Source organism: Macaca mulatta, chromosome 11 (genome assembly GCF_049350105.2).
Source record: "Macaca mulatta isolate MMU2019108-1 chromosome 11, T2T-MMU8v2.0, whole genome shotgun sequence".
Taxonomy (NCBI): Eukaryota; Metazoa; Chordata; class Mammalia; order Primates; family Cercopithecidae; genus Macaca; species Macaca mulatta.
Window position 1 is genome coordinate 133547473 of NC_133416.1, and position 15186 is coordinate 133562658.

Here is a 15186-nt window from a genome sequence, read left to right on the forward strand (position 1 = left end):
CCTCGTGATCCGCCCGTCTCGGCCTCCCAAAGTGCTGGGATTACAGGCTTGAGCCACCGCGCCCGGCCCTGCCAGTGGTTTTCATCGTAAACATTTATTTATTCTTTGCATTACAATCCCAAGTGTGGGGGGCAGTGCGGAAACCTCTGCCTTATGTAGTCATTTGAAGATCCTGGTCTTTCTGCATTATGACCCCATAACACACAGCTGCTATGGTCACCCTGGAATCTGGAACCTTGCAGAAAGTTCTACTGCCAGGCTCACATCATTTTTATTGGCTGGAGCCCAGTCACATGACCCCAACTTAACTGCAAGGAATGCTGGGCAATATAGTCCAGTAGTGTGGCTAGCAGGAAAATTAAAGGGGTTTGGTGAATCCATTGCTCCTGCCATCACCAGACTAAAGACCTGCTGTCTCATCCAGTAATTATTATACTCCCTTGTCTCAATTAAGCATCTTTAGCCATGGATGGTTCATCTTATGGGTAGATGTGACTCCTTAGACTAAGGATCAGTGGACCATGGCCTGTGAGCCAACTCCAAGCAGCTGCCTGTTTTTGTCAGGTCCAGCAGTCAGGGACTCAGTGGGCAAGCACTGTGGGCTGCAGACACCAAGCTCCACCCTGATTCCCCCTCCACTCCCAGAGGTTCCACCCAGCTGGCAGGCTCACAGCACTGCAGCCCAGCATCCGAAGTGGTGAGTAACATGGAAATAGCAGATGGCGTGGAGAAGTCAGGAGTTTTCTTTCTTGTACTTTTATTATATCCTCAGTTCTGCCTCTTCTTCCACAAAGTCTAACATATGCACCATCTGGTCCTCTATGGGAAAGTGTTTCTGCACTTCTATCCTACAGAGACAATTCCCACCTTTGGAAATTGGAAACTCTTACCTTTATTTTGTTGACTAGTTTCCCACCTTGCAGTTTGTCCTGAGGTAAAGTATGGGAATGTCAGAGGCTTCTGTAGAAATCCCTAGTCCACTTTTACTGACAAATCAAATGAATAGTTTCAGTCCTGTTTGGGCACTATTGGTAACTGCCTGATTGAAACTGTGCTTCTATTAATCCAGGCTCCCTGGGACAAAAAAAAAATCATATAATCAATGCAATTAATTTTAATTTTATCACACGCACATACAGCCATCTAACTACCAGAATAAATAATATTCATTGAAAGCATTCAGGAGTAGAAAAGTAGAAACACCCACAGCAAAATTTACATGGTTTAATTTAAATTTACATAAAGACTAATTAGTTTCTCACATTTCTTAATGGTTGGAACAAAAAGAGGGAAGAAGGGGCAAAAAAATAATTGCTTCAGTTAATGTGTGAATAGTTGGTGTTTCATTTCAGAATGACTTGTACAAATTTAGGGGATGGTGAGAAATGGTAATATTAAAAAAATTGAGAAGGGAACCTTATCTTCATCACATTTGGAAATGCAGACTCCAGTTACTATTCTCATAATTATCACCAGTATTTAGTGTTTATCAGATCCCAGTGAAGGGACAGGCAAAAGAAAGAAGTCGCTCTTATAATAGTAACTACATGAAGTGTGGTATTTTATTGAGCCAGGTGAGTCTGAAGAGAAAGAGAGATATATATATATATTTCCCACTAGAAACTATCTATCTGTCTGTCTGTCTGTCTGTCTATCTATCTGTCTATCTATCTATCTATCTATCTATCTATCTATCTATCTATCTATCTATCTATCTATCTATCTATGTATCTATCCATCCATCCCTCCATCCCTCTGTCCATCTGTCCATCCAACTGTGCATCCATCTATCTATCTATCTATCTATCTATCTATCTATCTATCTATCTATCTATCTATCTATCTATGTATCTATCCATCCATCCCTCCATCCCTCTGTCCATCTGTCCATCCAACTGTGCATCCATCTATCTATCTATCTATCTATCTATCTATCTATCTATCTATCTATCTATCTATCTATCTTTTCCAACCTGCAACAGGAAGGCTGAGTTGAAGGGCCTTTTGCAGATCAGATCAGGATAGAATCGACCCCAGTATATGGTTCTTAGTTCATTTTCATCCCTCTCTCCTTTCTGTCCTTGTTTTCTTTTCTTTATTCTTTTAAAACAATTTAAAACACAGGCAGCCATGGGTTTGGTTGATCCTACTCCTTAGTTTATGGTCCTATCACGATTGTTCCTGCCAGGCCCTCTCATTTTCTCCCTTCTCTCATCTACCATTACCCCTTCCTTGCGGAGGTGCCCATGTGCTTGACGTATGCCCTTGTGTGGTATTTTTGAATCTTTGCATAGTGTATAATTACAGGTTGTGTATGCATGTGTTTTAAATTCACAAATATTGCACCGCGGTCTAGATCTATATTCCCCTTAGTATTATATTTTGAAGATCCTCTGTGCTTCTCTTGGCAGCTCTGGTTTATTGTTCCTTTTGGTTTCCATGAATGAGCTTCTGTTTCCTGCTCCTCTCTTTCCACCTACCCTCCCAGAGTGGTCCGTGTCCCAGTAGCAGCTCATTCCACTTTGTTAGTATGAGTTGTTGCCTTGAGGGGTGGCTTCAGTGCATGGAGAAGATTATCTGTGGCTCCTTGCCTTTTAAATTACTAATCAAAATATTCAAGTAAATAAAATGCCAAACTTAAGATTTTCCATAAGTCATTATGTTCAACTTACAAGTTTAATATTTTATTTGCAAATCTATTTCAATATTTATAAGACAATTTTGAAAGCCTTAACTAAATTTCTTTAAATATTTTAAACAGTATTTGTAAATTGAATATATCCACTCTCTTGTAAAGCAATTCATATGCTATTTAATAAGCAAAACTATCTTAAGCATTTAAACAAGCCCAGAAATATAATAAATAAATGTTATTTTTACATTCTATTATTGTTTTTGTATTTAGATTAATTTCTTATACTTTTCAACTTAAAGACAAAAGTAAAAAATTGATTTCTAAATTGCATTTTAACTGGAAAAGAAAGATGAATCTGTAATCTAATAAGACAAATTGTCTTAACAATTACAAATGTTTTAAGTACCAAAAACTTCCCCAATTACTTCTTACCTTAGCAAATAAATACAATATACAGATTTGATATAATTCATCATCTGTTTTGTTGATTCTAAATTTTCCTGAGCTTAAAGAGATACTAAGGAAATCATTTTAATATTTCCAGAAAATTGGAATTACTATCCCAGACATATTGGAATTTATTCTTCAAAAATTGTACAAGTTACCTCCTCAGTGGGATTCAATTAGCTAAAGATTAGAGATTTTCAGCTGGGAGCAGCTCTAGAGCAGCAGATACACCGGGTGATTTTTCTCACCCCATGGACTGCCTTGTTCGGCCTTTTCAAGTGTTTTATTTGTCCCTGTTTCAAAGCGCAATGACCTTACAGCCCAGCACCTTGGATTCCAGTCCCACATTGCCCAGTTCTGATTGGAGTCAGACCTCCTGCTCAGTTGCTTTAGCCCTTGGTGAGACTGATGCATTAGCTACTGATTTTGTTCTGCATGTTTTCCATATTCTTCCTTCCTGGCAGGGACACTGATCTTCCAGACATTATGAGATACACACACATTGGCATTCTGCACACTTCTTGTGTTTCTGTCTGGCTCTTTCGTTTTAGGGACTAATGCTCTCAAGGACACACACCTTCCAGTATTCCTGCCTCAACGCTCAATCAATTGAATTGGCTCCGCTGAGGTCATCCTACTCCACCTTTACTGACAAATCAAATAAATATTTCAGTCCTGTTTGGGCACTGTTGATAATTGCCTGATTGAAACTGGACTTCTATTAATCCAGGCCCTCTGGGACAAAAAAATCATACAATTGATGCAATTAATTTTAATTTCGTTGCATGCACATATAGCCATATCATTACTAGAATAAAAAACAGTCATTCAGTGCATTCAGGAGTAGAAAATGAGGAACACTCACAACAAAATTGACGTGGTTTTGTTTAAATATACATAAAGACTTTGAAAAAACTTTTAGGCTTTTGAACATTCAGTACCAAATTCAGTTCCACAGTCATTAAATTTCCTTAGAGAAATTAAATGACATTTTAAAATGGCTGTTCTTGTCTTATTACTTAATAAATCCTAAATAATAGACAGAATACATAAAATGTCAGTTATTATAAAACATATTACTATAGTTCCGTTTCAACATATTCTAAAACATCATACAATTGATATCATTAATTTTGTCACACATACATACAGCCATGTAATTAACAGAATAAGTAAAATTCTCTCTCTCACACCCACACACACACTTAGAGAGAGACACACACAAATGCCACATACTTATTTCAATAAAAATATGTTATTATAGTCTCCCTTTTGAATCCTTTTTTCCTTTGTATATAATTAACTCACCACCTTTCATTAACTCAACTTATTTCAATAATTCATTGCTGTGAGTTCTGTTTTTAAAGCTTTGAACAACTGGGCTCCTAAAAGCCCTTTATTAAATTTCTCTGCTCCTTTAGCATTTCTTTTGAAATTTAAAATGCATTCTTGCTTTCCAGCAATGTCGGCAAGTTGGTACCACCTTCTGAATTTATTTTTGCCCCAAGACTTGGAACAAGTCAGTCTCCAATGAGTCCTGGATTCTTCCAGCTGAGTTAGTTTTAGAGACCAGGATCTCAGGATCCAATGGGCATTGACGGTTGTCCAATGGGTTGCTATTATTTTTTGGCAACGTTTAGATATTGATTTTGGTTAAAGGTTGACCTTGATAACTCAGATTTAAGATACTAGATTTATACCCAACTCTTCTTTATTTCTTGCGGTTTTCTCAGCCACCAGGCCTCTCTCTGACTTCGGCTGCCATCTCCTTACTCCGGCATGGTTCCCGGGCCTCTGCCTGCCTTCTGCATAAGCCTGTTCCCTGAGGGCTGTCTTGTTTTTTGGTTGATTAGTTGGTTGGTTGTTTTTTTATCTCAGCCAACTGGTCTTCTCAATCTACACACCCTCTTTTGATATCTCACCCACTTTTATACTTTTTTGTTTGTTCGTTCCAGGTACTGTCCTTAGGCTGATGAGTGCCACATCTTTCCCTGGGCCAAAACGTTCCTCTGAGATTCAGATGTGTGTCAACAACTGGAGAGCAGGCTTGGAATTTAAAAATCAAGTTTTCAGTAAGTTGAGATGTTTTGCTTCACATACACAAATTATCACTTTGACAGAAATATTTTGCTTACTCAAACGTTTGTATTGCTAGAAAAAGAGATTTTTTTAAACCCCAGTAAAGTCAAGAAGAAAGAAGAGAAGGAAGGAAGGAAGGAAGCATTTAGTAGGATGACCCACTAAAACACCATTTCAATGCACTTTCCAATGAGAAAAATTGACACTGAAATTGTAGTATTTGGTTACAGAGGAAGCCACAGATCCAAATTAAAACTTGATAAGTGTTTTTTGGGCAAACAACTTAAACTCTCTAATCTTCAGTTTTCTTTCCTACAAAGTGATGATGCTAACATATGTGAAGTTATAAAACAAGTATGAATAAACCTAACAAAACACCCGGCCCTTAGAAAGCATGCAACCCACCTTTGTTAAGGTAATTAGGGAATGAATTCATTGTTGACATACACCTAGAAAGTGGGTGTTACTGGACTAGAAGACCCTCTTCATTTGTTTTTGCTTTTTGTTTTTGTTTTAATTTTATTTCTCTTGCTCTACAGTTGGCTTTCTCTTTTTTTATTATTATACTTTAAGTCCTAGGGTACATGTGCACAATGTGCAGGTTTGTTACATATGTATACATGTGCCATGTTGGTGTGCTGCACCCATTAACTCGTCATTTACATTAGGTATATCTCCTAATACTATCCCTCCCACCTCCCTGCTCCCTACAACAGGCCCCGGTGTGTGATGTTCCCCTTCCTGTGTCCAAGTGTTCTCGTTGTTCAATTCCCACCTATGAGTGAGAACACGCAGTGTTTGGTTTTCTGTTCTTGAGACAGTTTGCTTAGAATGATGGTTTCCGGCTGCATCCATGTCCCTACAAAGGACATGAACGCATTCTTTTTTATGGCTGCATAGTATTCCATGGTGTATATGTGCCACATTTTCTTAATCCAGTCTGTCATTGATGGACATTTGGGTTGATTCCAAGTCTTTGCTATTGTGAATAGTGCCACAATAAACATACATGTGCATGTGTCTTTATAGCAGCATGATTTATAATCCTTTGGGTATATACCCAGTAATGGGATTGCTGGGTCAAATGGTATTTCTAGTTCTAGATCCTTGAGGAATTGCCACACTGGAAGACCCTTTTTATAACCGGATGTTGCTCTGATGAGTTTAAAGCCTTAAGTGGCCGTTAAGAAAGATTGGTGATGAGATGTAATTAAATGTGAATGGCATTTTTTATAGTCCAAAGTGTAAAGGCTGCATTACTTATGATTCACTCAAAACAGTACATTTAATCAGTGTACTTTAGCCCCTAAAATATTATAAATGCAAAAATATTTCTTTTATGTATGCTGACAAGGCTAAATATTGGAAAAATGGTTTTTAAAATCAGAGTTTACCCACACAATTAGTTTTTATTTTTATTTTTCATGATCACATAAATAATAGTCTGGGTACTACTAAGTGATTAAAATTAAAACTAGAACATCTCTGTAATTAGACCCATTGTTCTGCCTTTCCACTGCTTTCCAGACCTTTAAAGGATACAGTTCTAGGAAAAATAGTAGGAAGCACTAATTTTTCCAGTGAGTAGTGAATATATGAAAACATATTGTCTTCAAAGTTTGTACTGCTAAGGTTTGAATTTAGCAAAATAGGGATTTAGATAAATGAATGAGGATATGCAAGGAAATGTCTTTAAATGCATTTCAGAAAACATTTAAGAAGTTTGTTTCAAGAATGTTCTACTGGCGAGTCCTCAGCTTCTTGCTGTGACTGCAGTCTAAGGCTGTACTAGACACTGTCAACATGTCAAGATCCATGGAACATGTGATATTCATGGAATAATAGAAGTGAATGTCAGATTTAAACTTCAATCAATAGCCAGTATCAATCCTCATGGATATTTCTGAGAAGAGAAAATTTCTACTTTCTCTGTGAGGGTAGTAAAAGGTCACCTTTTTCTGAATGAGAAAAAATAAATTCCCAGTGGGATTTCTGAATTTTCAGTGGAGGGGCTTCTATATACCTCTTTCTGCTTGCTTTGACTTTGGCCATGTGGAAGAGAGATGAGGCAGCACTTCCAGGAGATCCTTCAATCAACCTGTGGTAATGTTGCAGCTAAATGTGAAGCCTTGCACCAGTGTGTGTGTGGGGTTGTTGGTGGGGGGCAGTTTGGCAAAAGCTCAGAGAGGGGCAGGTGATACAAACGCCTGTGTCTCTGAGGGAAAAGGTACGGCAGGCAAATGTGAGCAGAGATTCTGGGTAGTACACCCCTGAGAGGCTTTCAATATTAAAGCAAATAAATAACAAAAAGGTTAAAATATATATTTTCTAACTTTAAAACCATAATAGAAAACGAAATTGAGGATTAGTAAAAAAAAAAAAAAAAAAAAAGTACCAAATTTGACAAGGTTGTATTTTCATTGCTTTTCCCTTTTTGGAAAGCTTTCTCTGAACATAATATTGAACTTAAGGCTTAGCACTGTTAAGTACATTTTTTAAAATGATAATTCTGTCACCTAAAATATTGAAAAGTAGCAAGACCTGGAAAAAAACTATATACAATGAGCACAAAATCTGGAGTCTGAGGATCTCCCATATTGATTTAAGATTTGTTTCATAAAGAGTTGTTTAATGAGGCTAATTCCTCACCAGGGTCTTGGGCAAATTAAATAAATTATCTGTGATGGAGTAAACACTCATGGATACATCGCAGTGCATATTGCTATTATTGACACAGAAAAATGCTAACACTGGCAGCAGATGGCTGTTGATTCTGGCTCTGCCACTAAGCACTTTGTCACCAGTTATAGTACAGTGTGCTGTCGTTTCCTGTTCTCCCAGGAATGAGCCATCCATTGATGGGTTAAACTCCAAGAGTAAATACAGATAAAACCAAGCTAATCTATTGTTGTATAACTACAAAATTAAATGAATTAAAGAGAAGCTCAAGCAACATGTGTAAAATTATCTCTTTTTTATCTCTTTTTGAGATGGAGTCTCACTCTGTTGCCTAGGCTGGAGTGCAGTGGCGCGATCTTAGCTCACTGCAACCTCTGCCTCTGGGTTCAAGCAGTTCTCTGTTTCAGCCTGCCAAGTAGCTGGGATTACAGGCACCCTCTACCATGCCCAGATTTTTTTTTTGTATTTTTAGTAGAGACGAGGCTTCACCATCTTGGCCAGACTGTGTAAACTTATCTTATTCTTCCCCAGTATCTGTCTATGCTCCTGGGATCTCAAAACCTAGACTAAGTTTAGTCTAGATAAACATGCCTTTTCTCTCAACTGGTGTACACAGAGCCTCTTGTACAGTTGTTCCTTGCAGAGTTAATAAGTGAATAACTTAAATATCTTTAATAAAAGTACTAGCTGATTTTTATTGATCACTTAGCATATGTCAGACACTGTTTTGCTATTGAGCAATGATTGTCTCATTGCATTAGCACAATAATTTTGGAGAGTGTAACAGAGTAGGCTCTATTCAGGCTATATACGGTAGCTACTGAGCATACTAATACATAATAAATTAACAAGGGGTTAGGAAGCATTACCATATGCACTTTGTCTTTTACAGATTCTTAACACTTGAATTAAAAGGAGAATGGTCATTAAACAGAAACTGCTGCTAAAAGTGACAAGCAACTTAGCAATACACATTAGGAGCAAAGATTATAATTTATGCAGCATATTTTCATATACAGGCAAATCTGATACAGAAGGAAAAACAAATGGCTTGGAATAAAACAAAATCCTTAAAATGTGTAAGTCTCTGACCTCAGATAGAACTTCAGTATGAACCAGCTGCAGAGCAGCATCCTGGGGCCAGTGGGGTGGGGAGGTTCATTGTTGATTTGCTATTATTCTGTGGGTTGGGATGGATTTACATTTGTGCCTCATGAGGCAGGAACTGACTCACCAAAATAAAATAAAATAAAATAAAACAAAATAAAAATAAGCCAATTTGTATCCTTGTAAAAATGAGAGTGAGCATACCCAATAAGCGACACAGTCCTCATGGTATTTTATGACAACTAAGTATATATAAGTAGCTTAAATCTTCAGGCAACCCACAGGGAGCAGTGCTCTTGTTGGGGAGGAAAGTGAAAGAAGATACTTAGTGAAGGTGTGACCCTCAGTGAGACCCCAGTCAGTGTGGACCACAAACCGCCTAGGGACATCTTGCCTGCTGGGAGGCCTATCAGCTGGTAGCCACAGCTGCCTCTTTACCTGCTTTTCTGGCCATGAATCCAGAGGTCATAAATGAGTCTGGCACACTCCCTAGCTCCTTGTGTTATTTCTGGAAATCCAACTTTGCACCTGCCTCTCATGATTGACATCCTCCACCCAGGCAGCCGCAATCTTCTGCTTGGGCCTTGGGTCTGCTACGATCTGAGTGGCAACCTCTTGACGTGCCTCAAATTTCATTATGAGTAATCTTTCAGATTAAGTGTTGCCTCTTCTAGTCCTCTTTTTCTACTCTTCAGAAACAGAAGGTTGTTTCTTACCTAGTAGGATCTGCTGACCACTCATTATTTCTAGAAAACTTAACCTTTTTTTTTTTTTTTTTTTTTTGAGACGGAGTCTCGCTCTGTTGCCCAGGCTGGAGTGCAGTGGCCGGATCTCAGCTCACTGCAAGCTCTGCCTCCCGGGTTTATGGAATTCTCCTGCCTCAGCCTCCCGAGTAGCTGGAACTACAGGCACCCGCCACCTGGCCTGGCTAGTTTTTTGTATTTTTTAGTAGAGACAGGGTTTCGCCGGGTTAGCCAAGATGGTCTCGATCTCCTGACCTTGTGATCCGCCCGTCTCGGCCTCCCGAAGTGCTGGGATTACAGGCTTGAGCCACCGTGCCCGGCCGAAAACTTAACCTTTTAACAAGGGTTCCAATACCTACTTGAACCTCCTCTTCAGGCTGAGAACAGCTGAGAGCCAACTCCCTTCAAGGAATTTCCACAGATGAAACGCCCTGCATTTTATGTGGGAAAGTGGGACAATAAACACTCATGGGAGAGCACACTGCAGGCTGGCCTGACATCGAGGATATCAGCTTAATTAAAATCTATCTCTCATGTCTTACATTATGGCTTTCTGAGGTATTAAATTACTTGAGGTCCTCTAAAGACTTTCTTTCTTCACTGGTGTTTCTTCTCCCTCCTGTCTATGAAATTCTAATGGCGACATCCTATCCACCATCCATAGGAATTACAGATTTGCCTCTGACCTGAGCACAGACACCACTGCTGAAAGAGTTTAAGTGGGCAAAATGGGAAAATACCAATACAAAGCCATAAAGCAGTGGCTGAAATACCAGTGGTTGATTTACTCTCCTCAAAGGGCAGAGTATGGTTATGACACCAAGAGACCTTAAATGTGTAATTATGGCTCTAATCTTAGGCTTCCTAGTGTCAACTATCAGCTACCCCAGAAATACCGTCAGACAAACATGCTGATGAAGTAAAGCTGAGTTTGTTATAATAGCTGCATCAAGAAAACCTCACCTTGATTGAGTGTTGGTAATCTCTCAAAAAGGGGGTGGTAAAGGAAGATATATGTCAGGTCCTGGTACAACAAATGACTGGTGATCTGCGACCTTGGAGGAAAACACTATTTCTGTAGAGTTTATTGAGCCATTTTGACCATGCGTAATTTTCATGCTTGTGCGGTTTTTAGAAGCACACAGCAGCATAAGGTGTGACCTCTCTGATTGTTCTACTTTGTCCAGGATGCTCCTTCTGTCAATTTCTTTCACAAGGAATAAAAGCATTTTTAGGCCGGGTACGGTGGCTCATGCCTGTAATCCCAGCACTTTGGGAGGCCGAGGTGGGTGGGTCACCTGAAGTCAGGACTTAAAGACCAGCCTGAACAACATGGTGAAATCCAGTCTCTACTAAAATACAAAAATTAGCCAGGTATGGTGGCTCATGCCTGTAATCCCAGCTACTCAGGAGGCTGAGGCGAGAGAATTGCTTGAACCTGGAAGGTGGAGGTTGCAGTGAGCCGAGATCGCACCACTGCACTCCAGCCTGGTTGATGAGCGAAACTCCGTCTCACACAGACAAAAACAAAAAAGAAAAACCAAAAAACAAAACAGTGTCTTTAATCTCATCCCACCAATGTAACATTAGGGTCCCCTTGTATTATTTATTCTTCTTGTGCCTTAGAAGAACTGTTTTTGTTTTCACAGCAGAAGATTAGAAAGGGAAACGCTTAAAGATCTTGTTAGTAGTGGGACTTCAGGCATCTTAAGAGAAGACTGCTCAGCTCACATACATACAAGACCTAAGCATCAAGCCTAGGCTGCAGGATGGAGGACACCAATCACAGGGCCATCTGCAAAAGGTGGCTTTGGTGGATTAATTGATTGGAAGCGGCTCTTTCCATTCCCCGGTTCCTTATTTATCTTTCTCCCACAGATGTGTGAAAGAAATACATTTCTCCATAAGATTTTCTCAAGCAGAGAACTGGCTGTCTCCAATTTCTCCAGGGACATGTTCTTTTGCTATTATTCTGCACTTACACAGAAGCATGACTCTTTTCTACTGGAAAATTCACAGGGCCATATACAAGTAAAACAAACAATTTTGAATTCAAAAAACCCCTTAGAGTGAATCTTAGAAGCATAAACAAACCTTTTCTGTTTGTTTTACTTGTATATGGGCCTCTATTTATATATGTTTGTTGTTTACAACAAACAGATCTTCAGAATAATATAACTTTTGGATTCTGACGGCCGTCTACCCAAAAAAAGTGGGGGCTCTGGGGTGCAGCATTGTGTGCAGTGTCAGAGGCTAAGTTGATACATTCAGAATCAGAATTTTCTCTCCTGTTTCTTATGGCTACCGGCTCTTCATAAAAGAGCCCCAGCTGAGAATCGGGTTATCTTTAGGGCTCTCGACACGAGAGGAAAGGAGGGTGGTGAAGGTAGGGGCTGACATTTTTACTTGTCTACCCATCTGGGAATTTTCTTGCTGATAGAATCCTTACGTGACGGCAGTCCAACGTGCCCACCCACAGTACATGGATTCTGATTGGCCACAGCCCATCCGCAGTACATAGATTGTGATTGGCCACAGCTCACCCAGAGTCATAGATTCTGATTGGCCACAGCCCACCTACAGTACATAGATTCTGATTGGCCACAGCCCACCCACAGTACATAGATTCTGATTGGCCACAGCCCACCCACAGTACATAGATTCTGATTGGCCACAGCTGAAAATCATGGCCGTCAAGCTCCCTTTTATCAGACACTGGTTTTCGTGGCCTCTCTTCAGCCAGAGGGGGAGTGTCTGCTGGAGAAACCCCTAAGCTGAAAGCCGCTTTGTCGCCTTCTTCCTTCCTGCTTGGGACACACATGTAATGCTTGGCACTGCTCCCGCCATCTAGTCACCGTGAGATGACAGCCAAGAGGAGAAAAAGCCAAAACGGAGAGGATGACAGTGAAGAAAGAGGAAAAGTGGTTAAACCTGACGTGACATCATGGAAATCTGAACAAAGGCACAGAACCACAGATTTCCCAATTCTTGCGAAAGAAGCAATTCATATTCCTTCTGGGTGAAGCTGCTGCTGGTTGGGTATTTATCCTATTAGAGCTGAAGCATCCTAAGTAATACAGGTACTATTTTACCTTCATCTTATTTTAACTATGCAAGTAATATTTAATAATTGGCCAAAACATAAAAAGGATAAAAAGAAAACGCCAATCACCTCTAATCTCATAATGTTTAAGTATTACATCATTTCTATTCTGATTGTTCACAATTTATGTTTTATTAATCCTCTTCTCCATGACAAAGCAGGAAATGTGCTTAATCTCTGGCCCAACTCCTCAATTCCTCTCTTCTCCAAATTCTCAAACTTCAAAATTAGAAAGCACATCACCTTAAAACAAACCCAATAGCCTAACTTTTAAAATCCTCATCTGATAGATGTTACCCAGCATGGTGCTATGCGGGGGTCTGTCCCGCAGACCCTGACCCAACGACGGATGAATGAAGTACGCTGACACACAGATATTTTGTTTTGCGAGTTCGGCTGAGTGTCTGAGCTGCTTACAGACTCCAAGCAGAGTTCTGTAAACAGTTGGGACCGCGGCCTCGACTTGCCAGCGAGACTCGCATTTATTCAATAAAGATTAATTGACGAAGGCTTGAGTCAACACCACTAGAGGGTAATTGACATTGTGGACTTCCAGAGTAGAAAGCAATTAAGCACCCACAGTAGATCAAAGGTTAGTCTTAGGACCACATGAGTAAACAATCTAGATAGATAACTTCCCACATTCCTTTGTTACTACTGTAATTTATTTAACTAAAGGTAAAGTGAACAGGCCACCTGCAGCCAGATCTATTACCAAAGTTATGCAAACTCTCAGGCCTTCCAAGAGGGTTTGTGGCTATTATAAGCAATATTTTTCCCACCAACCTGACTGAACTCCCACAGTGCTAATGTTCTGATAGTGTCCAGCACCCAGAGGCCACGCAGTAGCTATTTGCAGATTGATTAAGTAGCACATTGGATTGTCAGTTGTTTCTAAGAGTAAGGCTGGAGTTTGCTTACACTTACAGAAAGTCACCTCTTTGTTTATCTCTTGAGTTGCTAGCACAGTCTCTTTAGAGGGTTGGCATGCTGAAAGGACCACAGTTTAATAGCCAGATAATCCAGTCACACTGACAGGCAAACCTTCAGAAAGACAAAAATCTCCAGAGTTAGCTCTGAATAGCAATTAATGCCCATGCAGGAGGCTTTTCAGAGACCCATGAACTACACAAAGGAATGAGGCTCTGTGCTGCTAGGAGGGTGCTTTCTCGTCAATACCACAATAATCAGGTGGCCTTGCCAGGAAGTTGACATATACACTGATGTAACTGGGAATGTTTGATTTTTAAAAAAACATATAAACAAACACAGAAGAATTAAAAAGGAATTTTAAAGAATTGCCTTCGAGATGCTTCAAGATGCTTTTGATGACAATCAAAGTCAAAATATTTTACTACCAAAAGACATCCAATCCTTTCAATATAAATTCACTGATCCTGTATGATCAAGCCACACCCTATGACCTCATTTATTCTAATTACTTCCTTAGAAGCATCATCTCCAAATACACCCACGAGGGGAGGGTGGAGGTTAAGGCTTCAACATATGAATTGTGGGGAAATGCAAACATGTTGCAGATAACATTGAATCATCAGAAATCTTTTTGTGACTAAGCATTGATGAAAACCAAATCTTTAATGGATAGTTTTATACCTCTGATGATTGGAGCAATAATTATAAACAAGTTTCTCCCTCCATTCATTTCAAAACTTGTTTCTCCTGCACTATCCACGTCAGACTCACTTCTAGAACAAGCTCATATTAGGAAATAAACCCTGACCCAGCACCTTTGAGTGGGTTGACACAGTGGGGGGAATTACTCCTGGAAGCTCCTCCTACAGCAAGACAGATGCCATAACTATACTGATAACTGAGTTCAGCCATATAAATACATCCCACTAAACCCAGACAAATGCACACACAACTCAAAGAACCCTTAGCCACATGGCAAACTTGCCTGCAGCCACTGGACCATCATGCAACTTGGGGATGCGTGACAGAGGAGAAATTGTTAGGTTAGTGCAAAAGTCATTAAGATTTTTGCCATTGAACGTAATGACAAAAAGCACAATGACTTTTGCATCAACCTCATTGAACAAAGGTCTTGATGGACCGTAATTAAAGCATCTTTTGCATGTCACAGTGTGAACACATGGCCAGCACATCTTCCTGAGGACTGAGAGATAGATCTAAGCCAATGAAGGTTCAGCAGCTCATCAGTTTTATGGAAAATCGGCTTCTTTCAAGGACTGGGGACCTCTGGAAGCTGCACACAGAGCCCTTCCTTCTCCCCCTCTTCCTCCAGAGGCCCTGCCAAGATCTGGTTGGAGGTCCTCTTTGTTCCTAGGTCCATTCCTCCTCCAGGCACTTGGAGGAGGACACTGTTTTTGAGTGTGCAAGTCTTTCTCTCTTACTGTTGGTAAGCAAAAGAT

At 39.9% G+C, this 15186-nt stretch overlaps 1 long non-coding RNA gene across 1 annotated transcript; it reads left to right on the forward strand.

The window, feature by feature from the left end:
• The first annotated feature begins 317 nt into the window (after positions 1-317).
• On the forward strand, positions 318-8920 carry LOC106992493 (uncharacterized). The gene is made up of 5 exons (XR_013401757.1): positions 318-423; positions 571-697; positions 5038-5154; positions 7166-7264; positions 8733-8920. It is a non-coding gene; the product is annotated as an uncharacterized LOC106992493 (long non-coding RNA).
• The last annotated feature ends 6266 nt before the right edge of the window (positions 8921-15186 follow it).